Consider the following 20,758-nt stretch of genomic DNA (forward strand, 5'->3'; position numbering starts at 1 on the left):
CTTTCATTGGTTATTCGTTTTCTGAGATCTCCAAGGGTACAGATTAGTTAAGTGTGGAATCAACTTCCTGAGAAGTTCCTATTCCTTCAGGACCCTCAGTCTTCCCCCCAACTCTTCCAACAAGAGTGTCCAAGCTTCATCTAATGGTTGGTTGTGGGTCTCTGTGTCTTTCTAAATCAGCTGCTGAGTGGAATCTCTCAGAGAGCAGCCATGCTACAGTCCTGTCTGAAAACCTAACAGAGTATCATTAATAGTGACAAGGATTGTTGTTTACCTATGAGTTGGTTCCCTAGTTGGACTTGTTATTGCTTCGCCATTCCATCAAAGACCTGAAACTTTGCTTTGTCTTTTTTCTTCCAGAGCTGAGGACTGAACTCAGGCCTTGTACTTACTAGGCAAGTGCTCTACCACTTAGCTAAATTCCAAATCCCAGACCTGGAATTTTAAAATTGATGTAGGAAATACTATGTAAAATGCACACAGACCTAGATGGCCTTGGACCACATCTCACACCTTATTCATACATTATCACTAAGCTGTCTGAAGATGTAACCAAATTAGATTAGCAGCATCATAATCTAACGAGTAAAAGCAAAATGAAATTGAGGTCTGAGCACTCACTGGATAAAGGTAAGGCCAAATTTTTATAATGAGAAACACCTCTGACAATCAATGACAAGATAGCTGAATCTCAGTCCTGAAACAAACAATATGAATTACTAAAGACAAACAATATGAATCACCTCTTAAATAAAATCCCCATAAAATGTCAGCTTAGATGATACAGAAGGCAATGCATTATAAAAACAAATATGCATATTTCAAAGAATTCAGAGAAGAAATTAATAAAATCCAGCTTCAAGAATATAATATGGTTCCTGGTTGCTGCCACTGCAGAGAGCCCGTGGGCAGCACCCCAGGAGCGAACTTGAGCCTCGGGACCACAGGTAAGACCAACTTTTATGCTGCAAGAAAGCTGCCTGGTGAGCTTGGGACACAGGGAAGCAGAATTCCTCTAGGATCGGGCACGTTCTGTGTTTACCGGAAGTCCCACACCCGCGGATCCCAGCCCGCAGCAGCTCTCTGCCCCCAGACCCTGTGAGAGAGAGACCCAACCGCCTGGTCAGGTGGGCACTCCTGAGGCTGCAGAGCAGAAGAGACCACCAACACCGCTCACCCCTGCCCACATCCCTGGCCCAAGAGGAAACTGTATAAGGCCTCTGGGCTCCCGTGTGGGAGGGCCCAGGAGAGGCGGGACCCCTGCCTGAGACACCACCAGAATCTGAAGGAAACAGACCGGATAAACAGTTTTCTGCACCCAAATCCCGTGGGAGGAAGAGCTGAACCATCAGAGAGGCAGACAAGCCTGGGAAACCAGAAGAGACTGCTCTCTGCACACACATCTCGGACGCCAGAGGAAAAAGCCAAAGACCATCTGGAACCCTGGTGCACTGAAGCTCCCGGAAGGGGCGGCACAGGTCTTCCTGGTTGCTGCCTCTGCAGAGAGACCGTGGGCAGCACCCCAAGAGCGAACTTGAGCCCCGGGACCACAGGTAAGACCAACTTTTCTGCTGCAAGAAAGCTGCCTGGTGAACTCAAGACACAGGCCCACAGGAACAGCTGAAGACCTGTAGAGAGGAAAAACTACACGCTGGAAAGCAGAACACTCTCTCCCCATAACTGACTGAAAGAGAGGAAAACAGGTCTACAGCACTCCTGACACACAGGCTTATAGGACAGTCTAGCCACTGTCAGAAATAGCAGAACAAAGTAACACTAGAGATAATCTGATGGCGAGAGGCAAGCGCAGGAACCCAAGCAACAGAAACCAAGACTACATGGCACCATCGGAGCCCAATTCTCCCATCAAAACAAACATGGAATATCCAAACACACCAGAAAAGCAAGATCTAGTTTCAAAATCATATTTGATCATGATGCTGGAGGACTTCAAGAAATACGTGAAGAACTCCCTTAGAGAACAAGTAGAAGCCTACAGAGAGGATTCGCAAAAATGCCTGAAAGAATCTCAAAAATCCATGAAAGAATTCCAGGAAAATATAAATAAACAAGTAGAAGTCCATAGAGAGGAGACACAAAAATCCATGAAAGAATTCCAGGAAAACATAAATAAACAAGTAGAAGCCCATAGAGAGGAGACACAAAAATCCCTGAAAGAATTCCAGGAAAACACAATCAAACAGTTGAAGGAATTAAAAATGGAAATAGAAGCAATCAAGAAAGAACACATGGAAACAACCCTGGATATAGAAAACCAAAAGAAGAGACAAGGAGCTGTAGATGCAAGCTTCACCAACAGAATACAAGAGATGGAAGAGAGAATCTCAGGAGCAGAAGATTCCATAGAAATCATTGACTCAACTGTCAAAGATAATGTAAAGCGGAAAAAGCTACTGGTCCAAAACATACAGGAAATCCAGGACTCAATGAGAAGATCAAACCTAAGGATAATAGGTATAGAAGAGAGTGAAGACTCCCAGCTCAAAGGACCAGTAAATATCTTCAACAAAATCATAGAAGAAAACTTCCCTAACCTAAAAAAAGAGATACCCGTAGACATACAAGAAGCCTACAGAACTCCAAATAGATTGGACAAGAAAAGAAACACCTCCCGTCACATAATTGTCAAAACACCAAACGCACAAAATAAAGAAAGAATATTAAAAGCAGTAAGTGAAAAAGGTCAAGTAACATATAAAGGCAGACCTATCAGAATCACACCAGACTTCTCGCCAGAAACTATGATGGCCAGAAGATCCTGGACTGATGTCATACAGACCCTAAGAGAACACAAATGCCAGCCCAGGTTACTGTATCCAGCAAAACTCTCAATTAACATTGATGGAGAAACCAAGATATTCCATGACAAAACCAAATTTACACAATATCTTTCTACAAATCCAGCACTACAAAGGATAATAAATGGTAAAGCCCAACATAAGGAGGCAAGCTATACCCTAGAAGAAGCAAGAAACTAATCGTCTTGGCAACAAAACAAAGAGAATGAAAGCACACAAACATAACCTCACATCCAAATATGAATATAACAGGAAGAAATAATCACTATTCCTTAATATCTCTCAATATCAATGGCCTCAACTCCCCAATAAAAAGACATAGATTAACAAACTGGATACGCAACGAGACCCTGCATTCTGCTGCCTACAGGAAACACACCTCAGAGACAAAGACAGACACTACCTCAGAGTGAAAGGCTGGAACACAACTTTCCAAGCAAATGGTCAGAAGAAGCAAGCTGGAGTAGCTATTCTAATATCAAATAAAATCAATTTCCACCTAAAGGTCATCAAAAAAGATAAGGAAGGACACTTCATATTCATCAAAGGAAAAATCCACCAAGATGAACTCTCAATCCTAAATATCTATGCCCCAAATACAAGGGCACCTACATACGTAAAAGAAACCTTACTAAAGCTCAAAACACACATTGCACCTCACACAATAATAGTGGGAGATTTCAACACCCCACTCTCATCAATGGACAGATCATGGAAACAGAAATTAAACAGTGATGTCGACAGACTAAGAGAAGTCATGAGCCAAATGGACTTAACGGATATTTATAGAACATTCTATCCTAAAGCAAAAGGATATACCTTCTTCTCAGCTCCTCATGGTACTTTCTCCAAAATTGACCATATAATTGGTCAAAAAACGGGCCTCAACAGGTACAGAAAGATAGAAATAATCCCATGCGTGCTATCGGACCACCACGGCCTAAAACTGGTCTTCAATAACAATAAGGGAAGAATGCCCACATATACGTGGAAATTGAACAATGCTCTACTCAATGATAACCTGGTCAAGGAAGAAATAAAGAAAGAAATTAAAAACTTTTTAGAATTTAATGAAAATGAAGATACAACATACCCAAACTTATTGGACACAATGAAAGCTGTGCTAAGAGGAAAACTCATAGCGCTGAGTGCCTGCAGAAAGAAACAGGAAAGAGCATATGTCAGCAGCTTGACAGCACACCTAAAAGCTCTAGAACAAAAAGTAGCAAATACACCCAGGAGGAGTAGAAGGCAGGAAATAATCAAACTCAGAGCTGAAATCAACCAAGTAGAAACAAAAAGGACCATAGAAAGAATCAACAGAACCAAAAGTTGGTTCTTTGAGAAAATCAACAAGATAGATAAACCCTTAGCCAGACTAACGAGAGGACACAGAGAGTGCGTCCAAATTAAAAAAAATCAGAAATGAAAAGGGAGACATAACTACAGATTCAGAGGAAATTCAAAAAATCATTAGATCTTACTATAAAAACCTATATTCAACAAAACTTGAAAATCTTCAGGAAATGGACAATTTCCTAGACAGATACCAGGTATCTAAGTTAAATCAGAAACAGATAAACCAGTTAAACAACCCCATAACTCCTAAGGAAATAGAAGCAGTCATTAAAGGTCTCCCAACCAAAAAGAGCCCAGGTCCAGACAGGTTTAGTGCAGAATTCTATCAAACCTTCATAGAAGACCTCATACCAATATTATCCAAACTATTCCACAAAATTGAAACAGATGGAGCACTACCGAATTCCTTCTACGAAGCCACAATTACTCTTATACCTAAACCACACAAAGACACAACAAAGAAAGAGAACTTCAGACCAATTTCCCTTATGAATATCGACACAAAAATACTCAATAAAATTCTGGCAAACTGAATTCAAGAGCACATCAAAACAATCATCCACCATGATCAAGTAGGCTTCATCCCAGGCATGTAGGGATGGTTTAATATACGGAAAACCATCAACGTGATCCATCATATAAACAAACTGAAAGAACAGAACCACATGATGATTTCATTAGATGCTGAGAAAGCATTTGACAAAATTCAACACCCCTTCATGATAAAAGTCCTGGAAAGAATAGGAATTCAAGGCCCATACCTAAACATAGTAAAAGCCATATACAGCAAACCAGTTGCTAACATTAAACTAAATGGAGAGAAACTTGAAGCAATCCCACTACAATCAGGGACTAGACAAGGCTGCCCACTCTCTCCCTACTTATTCAATATACTTCTTGAAGTTCTAGCCAGAGCAATCAGACAACAAAAGGAGATCAAGGGGATACAGATCGGAAAAGAAGAAGTCAAAATATCACTATTTGCAGATGATATGATAGTATATTTAAGTGATCCCAAAAGTTCCACCAGAGAACTACTAAAGCTGATAAACAACTTCAGCAAAGTGGCTGGGTATAAAATTAACTCAAATAAATCAGTTGCCTTCCTCTATACAAAAGAGAAACAAGCCGAGAAAGAAATTAGGGAAACGACACCCTTCATAATAGACCCAAATAATATAAAGTACCTCGGTGTGACTTTAACCAAGCAAGTAAAAGATCTGTACAATAAGTACTTCAAGACACTGAGGAAAGAAATTGAAGAAGACCTCAGAAGATGGAAAGATCTCCCATGCTCATGGATTGGCAGGATTAATATAGTAAAAATGGCCATTTTACCAAAAGCAATCTACAGATTCAATGCAATCCCAATCAAAATACCAATCCAATTCTTCAAAGAGTTAGACAGAACAATTTGCAAATTCATCTGGAATAACAAAAAACCCAGCATAGCTAAAGCTATCCTCAACAATAAAAGGACTTCAGGGGGAATCACTATCCCTGAACTCAAGCAGTATTACAGAGCAATAGTTATAAAAACTGCATGGTATTGGTACAGAGACAGACAGATAGACCAATGGAATAGAATTGAAAACCCAGAAATGAACCCACACACCTATGGTCACTTGATTTTTGACAAAGGAGCCAAAACCATCCAATGGAAAAAAGATAGCATTTTCAGCAAATGGTGCTGGTTCAACTGGAGGGCAACATGTAGAAGAATGCAGATCGATCCATCCTTATCACCCTGTACAAAGCTTAAGTCCAAGTGGATCAAGGACCTCCACATCAAACCAGACACACTCAAACTAATAGATGAAAAACTAGGGAAGCATCTGGAACACATGGGCACTGGAAAAAATTTCCTGAACAAAACACCAATGGCTTATGCTCTAAGATCAAGAATCTACAAATGGGATCTCATAAAACTGCAAAGCTTCTGTAAGGCAAAGGACACGGTGGTTAGGACAAAACGGCAACCAACAGATTGGGAAAAGATCTTTACCAATCCTACAACAGATAGAGGCCTTATATCCAAAATATACAAAGAACTCAAGAAGTTAGACCGCAGGGAAACAAATAACCCTATTAAAAAATGGGGTTCAGAGCTAAACAAAGAATTCACAGCTGAGGAATGCCGAATGGCTGAGAAACACCTAAAGAAATGTTCAACATCTTTAGTCATAAGGGAAATGCAAATCAAAACAACCCTGAGATTTCACCTCACACCAGTGAGAATGGCTAAGATCAAAGACTCAGGTGACAGCAGATGCTGGCGAGGATGTGGAGAAAGAGGAACACTCCTCCATTGTTGGTGGGATTGCAGACTGGTAAAACCATTCTGGAAATCTGTCTGGAGGTTCCTCAGAAAATTGGACATTGAACTGCCTGAGGATCCAGCTATACCTCTCTTGGGCATATACCCAAAAGTTGCCTCAACATATAAAAGAGACACGTGCTCCACTATGTTCATCGCAGCCTTATTTATAATAGCCAGAAAATGGAAAGAACCCAGATGCCCTTCAACAGAGGAATGGATACAGAAAATGTGGTACATCTACACAATGGAATATTACTCAGCTATCAAAAACAACGAGTTTATGAAATTCGTAGGCAAATGGTTGGAACTGGAAAATATCATCCTGAGTGAGCTAACCCAATCACAGAAAGACATACATGGTATGCACTCATTGATAAGTGGCTTTTAGCCCAAATGCTTGAATTACCCTAGATCCCTAGAACAAACGAAACTCAAGACGGATGATCAAAATGTGAATGCTTCACTCCTTCTTTAAATGAGGAAAAAGAATACCCTTGGCAGGGAAGGGAGAGGCAAAGATTAAAACAGAGACGGAAGGAACACCCATTCAGAGCCTGCCCCACATGTGGCCCATACATATACAGCCACCCAATTAGACAAGATGGATGAAGCAAAGAAGTACAGACCGACAGGAGCCGGATGTAGATCGCTCCTGAGAGACACAGCCAGAATACAGCAAATACAGAGGCGAATGCCAGCAGCAAACCACTGAACTGGGAATAAGTCCCCCGTTGAAGGAATCAGAGAAAGAACTGGAAGAGCTTGAAGGGGCTCGAGACCCCAAAAGTACAACAATGTCAAGCAACCAGAGCTTCCAGGGACTAAGCCACTACCTAAATACTATACATGGACTGACCCTGGACTCTGACCCCATAGGTAGCAATGAATATCCTAGTAAGAGCACCAGTGGAAGGGGAAGCCCTTGGTCCTGCTAAGTCTGAACCCCCAGTGAACTAGACTATGGGGGGAGGGCGGCAATGGGGGGAGGGTTGGGAGGGGAACACCCATAAGGAAGGGGAGGGGGGCGGGGGATGTTTGCCCGGAAACCGGGAAAGGGAATAACACTTGAAATGTATATAAGAAATACTCAAGATAATAAAAAAAAAATTCCAATAAATGAAAACAAAAAAGAAAAAAAAAAAGAAATGTTTACCAGTAGTTTAGATAAACTTGTAGATAGATGATTATGTCTTTAAGATACGATATAATTTGTATCACTCTGTCAAAAATAAAAGTTAAATCTTTTGAAATCCATGAATGGAACAGCCATGGATTCTCTAAAATCATGAAAAGACAAAATCTACAAATGAACAATATAAATGAAGGAAAGGAAACATCACATTCACAAGAATATCATAAACATTATGATCAAAATTTCCAAATTTAAGAAAAAGTGTGTATCCATGTACAAGAATGATGCAAAATACAAAGGGAACATGACCAAAAAACCCTCTCCAAATCATATAACAGTCAAAATAATAAATGTTTAAAGAAGAAAGATAATTGACATTATATAAAGGAAGACCCATTACAGCAACATGTATGTCATTAGAGACTATAAAAGTCATAAGGATTTGGGCCAATTATGAAAGTTATAAAAGACTACAGGTGTCAACACAGACTGTTGTCTTCAAAGCTATGTCATAATCAAATGAAAAATTAAACTATTCTGTGTAGATTAAAGGAATTTATATACTTCAAAGTATATAAAGGGGTTTGAAAGGAACATTAAAAACATACTAGATAGCACAAGGAATATATAAACAATTTTGAAATGGTCCATCAAAAAATGTATATGAAAACATTACATAACAGCAAATGCTAAGAATCAGTATACCTTGTACAATAATAAGTATTAATATTGTTGGCCTCTATTCAACATTAAAGACATTCAGGTCAATATGATGGATGAGAAAACATGATCCACCTTTTTGCAGCTTTGAAGAATCACCCCGTTTTTCAATCATAAACATCACCCTAAGGTAAAAGGATTGAAAAGCACCTTTGAAACAAATGGAACATAGAAACAAAATAGAGTAATGTCTTAGTTAGTATTTTACTGCTGCGAACATACATCATGACAAAGGCAAGTCTTATAAAGGATAACATTTAATTAGGCTGGCTTACATATTCAGAGGTTCAGTCCATCATCATCAAAGTGGGAGTGGGAGCAGGGTAGCATCTTAGCAGGCATGGTGCAGAGTGTTCTACATCTTCATATGAAGGCTGTTAGTGGAAAAGTGAACTCCAGGCATCTAGGACGAGGATCTTAAAGCCCACCCCCACAATGACACACATACTAACAAGGCCACTTCTACTCCAAGATGGTCACACTTTCAAAAAGTGTCACGTTCTTGGCCAAGCATGTACAAATCATAAAAAGTAATTATTCTCAGGTCTGACAAAATATATTTGATTTATGAACTAGTGAGAAGAGATAGGAAAAAAAAATGTGTGCATTAAAGGAAATATTCAAGAATCATGGATCTGCAATTCATTCCCCTGGACATAGTTTTCTGCTTATATCCCTGGGGCCTTCTGCTATCTGGGACAACCACAGCCAGTGGCTGCTGGACTCCAAAGAATGCTCGGCAGCCATAAGCTCTGCCCTGACCTGTCTGCCCTCTATATTCCAGTCCACACCTCTATCTACAATTCTGTATCTACATACCATTCCCTGATCCACAGCTCTATTTCTAAGGAGTCCTGTGCCCGATTGAGAAAACTCTGCCTGCTTCCCTGGAGACCTGTTTCCAGAGCCATCCAACACTATGGACAACCAGATGACTAAAAGCCAGCATAAGAACATAATCAACAAAAGACAGGGAAATATGAAAAATGGCTATCTTGTGACAACAAGCTCTGAATATTCTAACAATCCTGAAGAGTGAGAAAATGGCCTTAAATCTAACGTTGTGAAGATAATAGTTTTTAAAAAGGAAGCAAAATAATCCACATTACCAAACTATCTATAAAGACACAGTTGACCTGATACTGAAATTACACAAAGACTGAACACAGAAAGAGAATCTCAGACCAAATTCAGGCCAATTTACAATATGAACGTTAATACAAAAGACCTCAATAAAATATTCACAAACTTAATCAAAGAACAAATAAAAAATATCATCAACCATGATCACATAGGTTAATTTGACAGATTCAGAGGTAATTCAATACATAAAAGTCCATGCCAGGTAACCCACCATATAAACAAATTGAAGGAAAAATACTATGTGATCATCTCATTAGATGTTTAAAACTATTTGACAAAATACAACACCCATTCATGTCAAAACCCTTGGAAAAATCAGAAAGACAAGGCACATACCTTAATACAATAAAGGCAATATACAAAAAGCCAATAGCCAACATCGAATTAAATGGCAGAAACTTAAAGCAATTCCAGTAAAAGCAGGGAAAAGACAAGTCTTTGTACTGACTCTATTACTTCAATATAGTACTTTAAGAGTTAGAAAAGTAAGACAACTAAAGGAGATCAAGGGGATAGAAGTTGGAAAGGAGGAAGTGAAAATATCACTATTCACAGATGATATAATAGTATAAATAAATGACTCCAAAAATTATACTAGAGAACTCCTGCAGTTGATAAACAGCATCATCAATTGTCAGGATACAAATTTAGTTAAAAAATTCAGTAGCCCAACTTTATACAGATGATAATATGGCAAAGAAGAAATTATAAAAAGAACATACAATACAGTAACAATGAATAATATAAAATATTGGAGTAACTGTAACAGAAGAATTAAAAGAACTGCATGAGAAAAATACAAATAATTAAAAAAAACAAAATGTTATGTTTTAGAAAATTATTAAGATAGACAAATCCTTAGCCAAACTAACGAATTGAAAACAGAGAAATCACAATAGAAAATGAGGATGATAAAAAAATCATTAAGCTGATAGTTTGATGCATATAGCTTTTATTATGATTAGGAATGTGTCATGAATGCCAGATCAAACCAAAACATTTAACATGAAGGATGTTCAACTTTTTCAAGGACTTTTCAGCATCTAATGTGATAATCGTGTGCCTTTTTTTCTTTGAATTTGATTATACAGTAGATTACAATGATGGATTTTTGTGTATTGAAACATTCCCTACATCCACGGGATGAAGCCTTCTTGATTTGCTCAATGATGTTCTTGATGTGCTTTAGATTTGGTTTGTGAGAATTTTATTGAGTATTTTGCTTCAATATTCAAAAGCAAAATTTATCTCAAACTCTCTTTCTTTGTTGGGTATTTATGTGGTTTAGGTATCAATGTAACTGTGGCTTCATAGAATGAATTAGGTTGTGTTCCTTCAATTTCTATTTTGTATACTAGTTTGAGAAATATTGATATTAGCTCTTCTTTGAAAGTCTGGCAGAATTCTGTGCTGAAACCATATGTCACTGGATACAGAAAATGTGCTTCAATTATAAAATAGAGTATTATTCAGTCATTAAAAAGAGGACATCATGAAATTTGAAGTCAAATGGATGGAACTAGAAAATATCATCCTGAGTGAGGTAAGCAAGATCCAAAGGAAATGCATGATATTTACTCACTGATATTAGCCAAAACATACAGAATACCAATTATACATCCTAAAGACCCTAAGAAGTTAAACAAGAAAGAAAGTGTAAGATTGCTTCAATTCAACTTTCTTAGGAGTTATGGGATTGTTCAGATGAGTTACCTATTAACTTCGGTTAGTGGAATCTGTCCAGAAAACCATCTATTTTGTTTAGATTTTCCTGTTTGTGAAGTATAGGCATTTGAAGTAAGACTTAATAATTTTTATGGAATTATTTTATTTATTTATATCCCAAATGTTGCCCCCTCCCAATCCTCCCTCTAGGAGTTCATCATCCTTCCCCCTCCACTTGACTACTAAGAAGGTTCACCAGCCCCTAGGCCTCCCCCATCCCAGTGCTACCAAGTCTTTTCTGCATTAGGAGCATCTCTCCCACTCAGGCCATACAAGTCAGTCTTCTATGGGTTCTTTTGTTGGTGGTTTAGTCTCTGGGAACTCCCAAAGGCTCAAGTTAGTTGACACTGTTGGTTTCACTATAGGAATGCCATCCCCTTCAGCTCCTGCAAAACTTGAAGTAACTCTTCCATAGGAGTCCGTGACCTCAGTCAAATGGTTGGCAATAAGTATTTGCATCTGTCTCAATGAGATGTTGATTTGGACTCTCAGAGGACAGTCATGCTAGGCCCCTGTCTGCAAGTAAAACATAACATCAGTAGTAGTGTCAGGGTTTGGTGCCCACCCATGGGATGGGTCCAAAGTTGGGCTGGTCACTGGCTGATCTTTCCTTTAGTCTCTGATCCATTTTTGTCCCTGCATTTCTTTTAGAGAGGAACAATTCTGGGTCAAAATTTTGTTGATGGGTTGGTGTCTCTATCCTTCTGCTGGAGGTGGTCAATTCAAGGGTCCATCTCTCCTCTGTTGGTCATTTCTGCTAAGGTCAGCCCCATTGAGTCTTGAGAGCCTCTCACATTTCAGGTCTCTGGGACTTCCTTATTTTTAGCCAATCCCCCACCCCCAAACATACATATTCCATTCATTCTTCTGGTCCTCTGAGCTTCTCTGCTGTCTCCTTCCATACCTGATCCTGAACCCCTTTTTTCCTCCCCTTCCCCTCTCCCACCTAGTTCCCTTTTCCTTCTGCCTCCATGAGGGAAGGCCTAAATGAGGATACTTGACTCTCACTTATCAGGGGAAATTAAATCAAACAAACAAACAAGCAAACAAACAAATCATGAGAGGCAAAGGGTAAGAGGGACCTTGCTGGGAGAGCATAATAGGGTGGAGGGGGCAGGATCTGGTGTGAGAGACCGAAAAGAAACTCAGAGAAATGAATGAAAATTTAGAACTGATAGAGATGGGTTAGGGATGGGTGGGGGAATCTCTAGGAAGTTCTGAGACCTGGGATGAGGCAGTGCCAAGAGCCAATGCAGGTGATCTTAGCTGAGATGCCTAACAGTGGGGAAATGGAACCTGAAGAGGGCACTTCCTATAGTCAGGCATAACCCCAAAGGTGAGAAAGCACATGAGCCCAACCTTAACACTTTTACCCCAAATTTTGCTGTGTCTAAAAGAAATACAGGGGACCAAGATAGAGGAGAGATGGAAGGAATGGTCAACCAGTCCCTAGGTAAACACCAATCCTTGACAATACTCATGGTACACAATTATACTTACAGAAAGCAGTCTAGCATAACTCTCTTCTAAGAGGCTTTACCCAGGAGCTCACTGAAATGAATTCAGATACCAACAGCCAAATATTAGATGGAGGTTAGTGACTTTTACTGAAGAGGTGGGGAAATAAATCAAGCCCCTATAAGGGATAGGAACCCCACAGGAAGACCAACAGTTTCAACTAACCTGGACTTCTGGGAGTTCTCAGAAATGTAATCACCAACCAAAGATCATACGGGGCTAGTCTTGGGCCCTGGCACATATGTTGCAAAGGGCTACCTTGTCTGCCCTTGGTAGAAGAAGATATGCCTAATCTTGCAGTTGCTTGCTCCCCAAGGGTTCAGGAATATCCAGAGGGCAGAAGAGTGGGAGACAGGTAAGGAACTTTATGAGGTAGTGACCTAGAGACGAGAGACTGGTAGCAATAGGAATGTAAATAAATAAATTTAAAAACAAATAAATAAGTAAATAAATGATTAAATAAAATATTACTGACAAAATGTAGTATCCAAGCCAAAGCATAAAATGTCATCATAGCCTAAATAAAACAAGCAGAAAATTAAAAATTTCTTCAAATATCTGAGGAAATAAATTAAGGAAGATATCAATAGATGGAAAGATCTGCCATGCTTAAGGATTGAAAGGATTTGCATAGTGCAAAAGGACATCTTACTAAAAGCAATATACACCATTAATGTTATTCTCATAAATATTCTAACACAATTCCTTACAGAGTTGAAAGAAAAATTCTCAACTTGATATGGAAAAGGATTCCTGTACAATAAAAGACCTACTGGATGTATCACCATCATTGATATCCAGTTTTACTACAGCAATAGCGATAAAAACTGCATGGCATTGGTATAGAAAAGGACAGGATGATCCATAGAATTCAACTGATGACCATGAAATAAACCTTGAATTTGACCAAGAAGCCAAAACACTACAATGAGTGAAAAAGTTATTCAAAATACAGTACTGAAAACACTATAATGGAGGAGACAGCATCTTCAAGAAATGGTCAAACTGGATGTCTGCATGTAGAAAATTGCAAATAGATCCATACTCATCACACTGCACCCTGTACCTTAAACTCAAGTCTAAGTGGATCAAACACCTCAATGGAAACCAATATACAAGAAATCTGATTGAGTAGAAAATACACTTGAATTCACTGGTCCAGAAAACAACTTCTTTAGCCAATGGCTTAGGCTCTAAGATAAACAACTGACAAATGGGACCTCAAGAAAATCATCTGTGAGGCAAAGCACAATGTGAATAGGAAAAGTGGGAGCTTCCAAACTGTGAAAGATCTTCAGCAACTTTATAGCTGACAGACGGCTAATGTCTAAAATATGTAAAGAATTCAAAAAGTTAGACACAAGAACACAAAAATCCAAAATCAAAACCAAACAACAAAACAAATGAAATAAAACAATTAAAAAATTACAATGGTAAATAGAACTAAACAGAAAATTCTCAACAGAGGAATCTTGAATGGCTGGGCAGCACTTTAAAATGTTCAGCATCCTTAGTTATCAAGGAAATGAAAATCAAAATAACTCTGAGATTCTACCGATAGCCATCAGAATGTCTAAGATCATAAATTCAAGTGACAGTACATGCTGGCAAGGATGTGGAGCAAAGGGAGCATTCCTCTATTTTAGGTGCAAATGTAAACTTGTATAAATCAATTTGGCAGTTTCTCAGTAAACTGGGAATAGTTCTACCTCAGGAACCAGCTGTATCACTCCTGAGCATATACTCAAAAGATGTTCCAACATCACACAAGGACTCAATATGTTCATAACTGCCTTATTCCATAAACAGTAAACAACCTAGATATCAACCAACCAGACCTCCCTAGTGCTCCCAGGGACTAAAACACCAACCAAAGAGTGCACATGGAGGGACCCATGTCTCCAACTGCATATGTAGCAGAGTCTGACATTTTCTGGCAACAATAGGAGGGGAGGTCCCTTGGTTCTGCGAAGACTGGAAGCCCCAGTGTAGGTGAATGCTATGGCAGTGAGGTTTAAGTGGGTGGGAGGGTGGTTGGAGAGCTCCCTCCCAGAAGTAAGGGGGAGGAAGCAGAGAAGGGTATTGCAGAAGTGAAACCTGGAAGGGGGATGAAATTTGAAATGTAAATAAACAAAATAACCAATAATGTGTGTATATGTGTACATTCCACTTAAAAGAATTAGTTAGGCATTTTTATTACCAGTAGAAGATTAGCTACAAGAGATGGTAAATATCTTTATTTGTTAATTGCAGTCATATTTTCACAATGTAAATACATAGTTAAACCTCCATTTTGTACCTTTTGAATGTATGCAATAAAATAAATGTTAAAAATGAGAAAAAAGAAATTATAACATACAGAAATCCAGAAGCCAGGACCATGAAAATTGCACTTGCTAAGCTTCTCAAAAGGGGTAGATATATTAGTAAAGATGTATGAGTGGAAATGAGTGTGTATTGTCCATGTGAGTGTGTTTGTGAGTGTGTCTGTGTGTACGTGCTTGTTTGCATTTCTGTACACTTTCATTTTATGGAGGATACTCATGGAAATTTGGAGGCAGGCAAATATGTCGTTTTGAAAATAGATATTCATATATAATTTTCTTTTTTTTCCACATTTCAACTACAGAAATTTATAAGGTAGGAGGTAAGTTTCCACCTTTCAATCCAGTTCCAATCACATCCTCTTTCTTTTTGGTTTCTTTTTAATTAGATATATTTCTTTACTTACCTTTCAAATTTTATTCCCTTCCCGGTTTCCTGTCCATAAGCTCCCATCCCCTACCCATACCCTATACAGGTATTCTCACCATCCATCCCTGTTAATGCCCTCCCCATTTTCCCTTCAACTGGGTTCAACCTTGGCAGGACTAACGGCTTCCCCTTCCACTAGTACCCCAACAAGGCTACTCTCTACTACATATGCAGTTGGAGCCCAGGGTCAGTCCATTCATAGTCTTTCAGTGGTGGTTTAGTCCCTGGAAGCTCTGGTTGTTGGCACTCTTGTTCTTATGGAGTTGCAAGCTCGTTCAACTTTTTCAATCCTACCTCTAATTCCCGCCAAGAGGGTTCTGTTCTCAGTTCAGTGGTTTGCTGCTAGCATTGACCTCTGTATTGGTCATGCTCAGGATGTGTCTCTCAGGAGAGATTTACATCCGGGCCCTTTCAGCATTCGTCAAACTTAATCTAGTTTTGATGGCTGTATATATATGGGCCATATGTGGGGCAGTCTCTGAATGGCCATTCCTTGAGTCGCTGCTCTAAACTTGGCTTTCATATCCCTTCCTATGGTTATTTTGTTTCGCTTTAAGGAGTGGGAGCATCTGCATTTTGGTCATCCTTCTTCTTGAGCTTCCTATGGTCTGTGAATTGTCTCTTGGGTAATTCAAGCTTTTTGGCTAATATCCACTTATCAATGAGTGCATACCAAGTGTGTTTTTCTGTGATCGAGTTACCTCACTCAGTATGATATTTTCTAGTTCATTTCATTTGCCTATGGATTTCATGAAGTCATTGTTTTTGATGGATGGGTAGTACTCCATTGTGTAGATGTACCACATTTTTTGAATCCATTCCTATGTTGAAGGATATCTTGGTTCTTTCCAGCTTCTGGCTATTATAAATAAGGCTGCTATGAACATAGTGGAGCACGTATCTTTCTTGTATGTTGGAGCATCTTTTGGATATATACCCAAGAGATGGAAAGCTGGGTCCTCAGTTTGTCGAATGTTCAGTTTTCTGAGGAACCTCCAGACTGATTTCCAGAGTAGTTGTACAAGATTGCAATCCCACCAACATTGGAAGAGCGGTCCTCTTTCTTCACATTCTTGCCAGCATCTGCTGTTACCTGAGATTTTTATCTTAACCATTCTGACTTGTGTGAGGAGGAATCTCGGGGTTGTTTTGATTTGCATTTCCCTGATGACTAAGGATGTTGAACATTTCTTTAGGTTTAGGTGATTTTTGGCCATATGATAACCCTCAGCTGAGAATATTTTGTTTAGTTCTGTGCCCCATTTTAAAAGGGATATTTGGCTCTCTGGAGTCTGATTTCTTGAGTTCTTCATATATTTTGGATATTAACCTTTTATCAGATATACGACTGGTAAAGATATTTTCCAAATCTCTTGGTTGCTGATTTGTCCTAATGTCAGTGTCTTTTGCCTTACGGAAGTTTTGCAGTTTTATGAGGTCCCATTTGTCGATTCTTGATCTTAGAGTATAAGCCATTGGTATTTTGTTCAGGAAATTTTTCCCAGTGCCCATGTGTTTGACTCTTCCCACTTTTTCTTCTATTAGTTTGAGTGTATTTGGTTTGATGTGGAGGTCCTTGATCTACTTGAACTTACGCCTTTTACAGGGTGATGAGCATGGATCGATCTGCATTCTTCTACATGCTGACCTCCAGTTGAACAACACCATTTGTTGAAAATGCTATCTTTCTTCCATTGGATAGTTTTAGGACCTTTGTCAAAGATAAAATGACCACAGGTGTGTGGTTTCATTTCTGGATTTTCAGTTCTATTCCACTGATCTATCTGCCTTTCTCTGTGTCAATACCATAAAGTTTTTATGAGTATTGCTGTGTAATACTGCTTGAAGTCAGGGATGGTGATTCCACCAGAAGTTCTTTTATTGTTTAGTATAGTTTTCACTCTCCTGGTTTTTTTGTCATTTCAAATGATTTGCTAGCTGCTCTTTCTATCTCTATAAAGAAATGAGTAGGAATTTTGATTGCATTGCATCTGCAGTTTGTTTTTGGCAAAATAATCATCTTTACTATATTAATCCTGCCAATCCATGGCATGGGAAATCTTTCCATCTTCTGGGATCTTCCTCAATTTCTTTCTTCAGAAACTTGAAGTTTTTTGTCAAATAGATCTTTCACTTGCTTGGTAAAAGTCACACCAAAATATTTTATATTATTTGGGACAATTGTGAAGGGTATCATTTCCCTAATTTATTTCTCAGTCTGTATATCCTTTGAGTAGAGGAAAGCTATTGATTTGTGTTAATTATATACCCGGACACTTTGCTGATATTGTTTATCAGGTCAAGTAGTTCTCTGGTGGAACTTTTGGTGTCACTTAAGTACACTATCATATCTTCTGCAAATAGTGGTATTTTTATTTCTTTCCTTCTAATTTGTATCCTTTGACCTACTTTCATTGTCTGATTGCTCTGGCTAGGACTTCCAGTACTATATTGAATAAGGAGGGAGAGAGTGGGCAACCTTGTCTAGTCCCTGATTTTAGTGGGATTGCTTCAATTTTCTCTTCATTTAGTTTGATGTTAGCTACCGGTTTGCTGTACATTGCTTGTACTATGTTTAGGTATAAGCCTTGAATTCCTGTTCTTTCCAGGACTTTTATCATGAAGGGGTGGTGAATTTTGTCAAATGCTTTCCCAGCATCTAATGAAATGATCATGTGGTTCTTATCTTTGAGTTTGTTTATATAGTGGATTACAATGATGGGATTCTGTATATTAAGCCATCCCTCAATCCCTGGGATAAAGCCTACTTGATCATGATGGATGGTCATTTTGATGTACTCTTGAATTCGGTTTGCAAGAATTTCATTGAGTATTTTTCTGTCAATATTCATAAGGGAAATTGGTCTGAAGTTCTCTTCCATTGTTGGTTCTTTGTGTTCTTTCAGTATAAATGTGATTGTGGCTTCATAGAAGGAATTTGGTAGTGCTCTGTCTGTTTCTATTTTGTGTAATAATTTGGACAGTATGGTATGAGCTCTTCTATGAAGATCTGATAAAAATTCTAGACTAAACCTATCTGGTCCTGGGCTCATTTTGGTTGAGAGACTTTTAATAACTGCTTCTATTTCTTTTGAAGTTATGAGGTTGTTTAGATGGTTTATTTGTTTTTGATTTAACTTTGGTACCTGGTGTCTGTCTAGAAAATTATCCATTTCCTCCAGATTTTCAAGTTTTGTTGAATATAGGCTTTTCTAGTAGGATATGATTTTTCAAATTTCTTCAGTTTCTGTTGTTATGGTTCCCTTTTCATTTCTGATTTTGTTATTTTGGATAGTCCTTTTTGTTTCTACTTTGTTTATTTCAGTGCTGAGTTTGATAATTTCCTGCCTTCTATTGCTCTTAGGTTTATTCATTTCTTTTTGTTCTAGAGCTTTTAGGTGTGCTGTCCAGCTGCTGACATATGCTCTCTCCTGTTTCGTTTTGCAGGCACTCAGGGCTATGAGTTTTCCTCTTAGCACTGCTTTCATTGTGTCCCATATGCTTGGGAATATTGTATCTTCATTTTCATTAAATTCTAAAAAGTCTTTAATTTCTTCCTTTATTTCTTCCTTGAGCAAGTTGTCATTGAGTAGAGCATTGTTCAACTTCTATGTATATGTGGGCTTTCTGTCATTATTGTTATTGAAGATCAGTCTTAGTCCATAATGTTCTGATAGGTTGCATACGAGTATTTCCATCTTCCTGTATGTGCTGAGGCCTATGTTGTGACTGATTATATGATTAATTTTGGAGAAGGTACCATGAGGTGTTGATAAGAAGGTATATCCTTTGTTTTAGGATGGAATGTTCTATAAGTATCTGTTAAATCCTTTTGGTTCATAACTTCTGTTAGTTTCTCTATGTCTCTGTGTAATTTCTGTTGCCATGATGAGAGTTGTGTGTTGAAATCTCCTACTATGATAGTGTGAGGTGCAATGTGTGCTTTTGGCTTTAGTAAGGTTTCTTTTATGTATGTAGGTGCCCTTCCATTTGGAGCATAGATATTTAGGATTGAGAGTTCATCTTGGTGGATATTTCCTTTGATGAATATGGAGTGTCCTTCCTCATATTTTTTAATGACTTTTGATTGACAGTCAATTTTATTTGATATTTAAATGGCAACTCCAGCTTGTTTCTTCAGGCCGTTTGTTTGGAAAGTTTTCAGCCATTTACTCAGAGTGAGTGCCTGTCTTTTTCTCTCAGGTGTGCTTCCTGCATGCAGCAAAATCCCGGGTCCTCTTTATGTATTCAGTCTGATAGTCTATGTCTTTTTATAGGGGATTTGATTCCATTGATGTTGCGAGATATTAAGGAATAGTGATTGTCACTTCCTGTTATTTTCGTTTTTAGAGGTAAAAATAAGGAACACTTCACGAATTTGCGTGTCATCCTTGTGCAGGGGCCATGCTAATCTTCTCTGTATCACTCCAATTTTAGTATATGTGCTGCCAAAGTGAGCACTATATATAATTTTCTATGCAATTAATATATGTATCAACATGGGAGAATTATTATGGTTAAGTAATCAGTCCATTTTTCTTCAAGTTATTATATTTTACATGTGTAGATCGTGGCTTTGTTAAAACTCTAACCAGATTTTAATTTTAGATTTTTTTCATCATTTATTTTTCTGACAGATGAATCTTAAATCACATGGGGGTTATATTAAACATTCTATTTTAGTGACTCATATCTGGTAATGTTTTATAAAAGTATATTGGAATGTGGAAAAAGGCACAGATTTCTATGTATTCATAGATATTGACTCATATACAAATATTTTAGGGAATGGAATGCAAATTAAAAAGAAATAGTAACAATAGCAAGAATAACAGCAACCAAAAAAAAAAAAAAACAGGAAGCCACACAACGAAAAAAAAGGACAGATAGACGGAAATAGAAATAAAGAAAAGACCTAATCCTAGAACCAAGCCAAAATGTGATGTGCAACTATACAATTTCACCTTCATGAAATCTTTAAACAGTCAACTATATGAACACAAGACATTAAAAATCAAATGTGTAACAGAGATAATATTCTTGTATTGCATTAGACAACATTATCTGTGTAGTGTGTGTTTCTCTCTCATGCCATCATTACTCATCCTGTTTCCCATATCTTCTCTCTTCTATTTTCCTCCTCATGTGCAGACATCTAAGTCTCATACCATTTGGAATCAGTATAAATTAAAGCCATAAGTAAACTATATTTAAGGATGCTGAATTCAAAGTGTGTTTTTATATACCACATATGGAGAATTAGAGATG

The 20,758-nt window shown here is 38.2% G+C and overlaps 1 non-coding gene across 1 annotated transcript; it reads right to left on the reverse strand.

The window, feature by feature from the left end:
* Positions 1–19,844: 19,844 nt before the first annotated feature.
* LOC120102134 (U6 spliceosomal RNA) lies at positions 19,845–19,951 on the reverse strand. Its single transcript, XR_005503138.1, has one exon. It is a non-coding gene; the product is annotated as a U6 spliceosomal RNA (small nuclear RNA).
* Between the last annotated feature and the right edge of the window lie 807 nt (positions 19,952–20,758).

The sequence above is a fragment of the Rattus norvegicus genome, chromosome 3 (assembly GCF_036323735.1).
Source record: "Rattus norvegicus strain BN/NHsdMcwi chromosome 3, GRCr8, whole genome shotgun sequence".
In the NCBI taxonomy this organism is placed as follows: domain Eukaryota; kingdom Metazoa; phylum Chordata; class Mammalia; order Rodentia; family Muridae; genus Rattus; species Rattus norvegicus.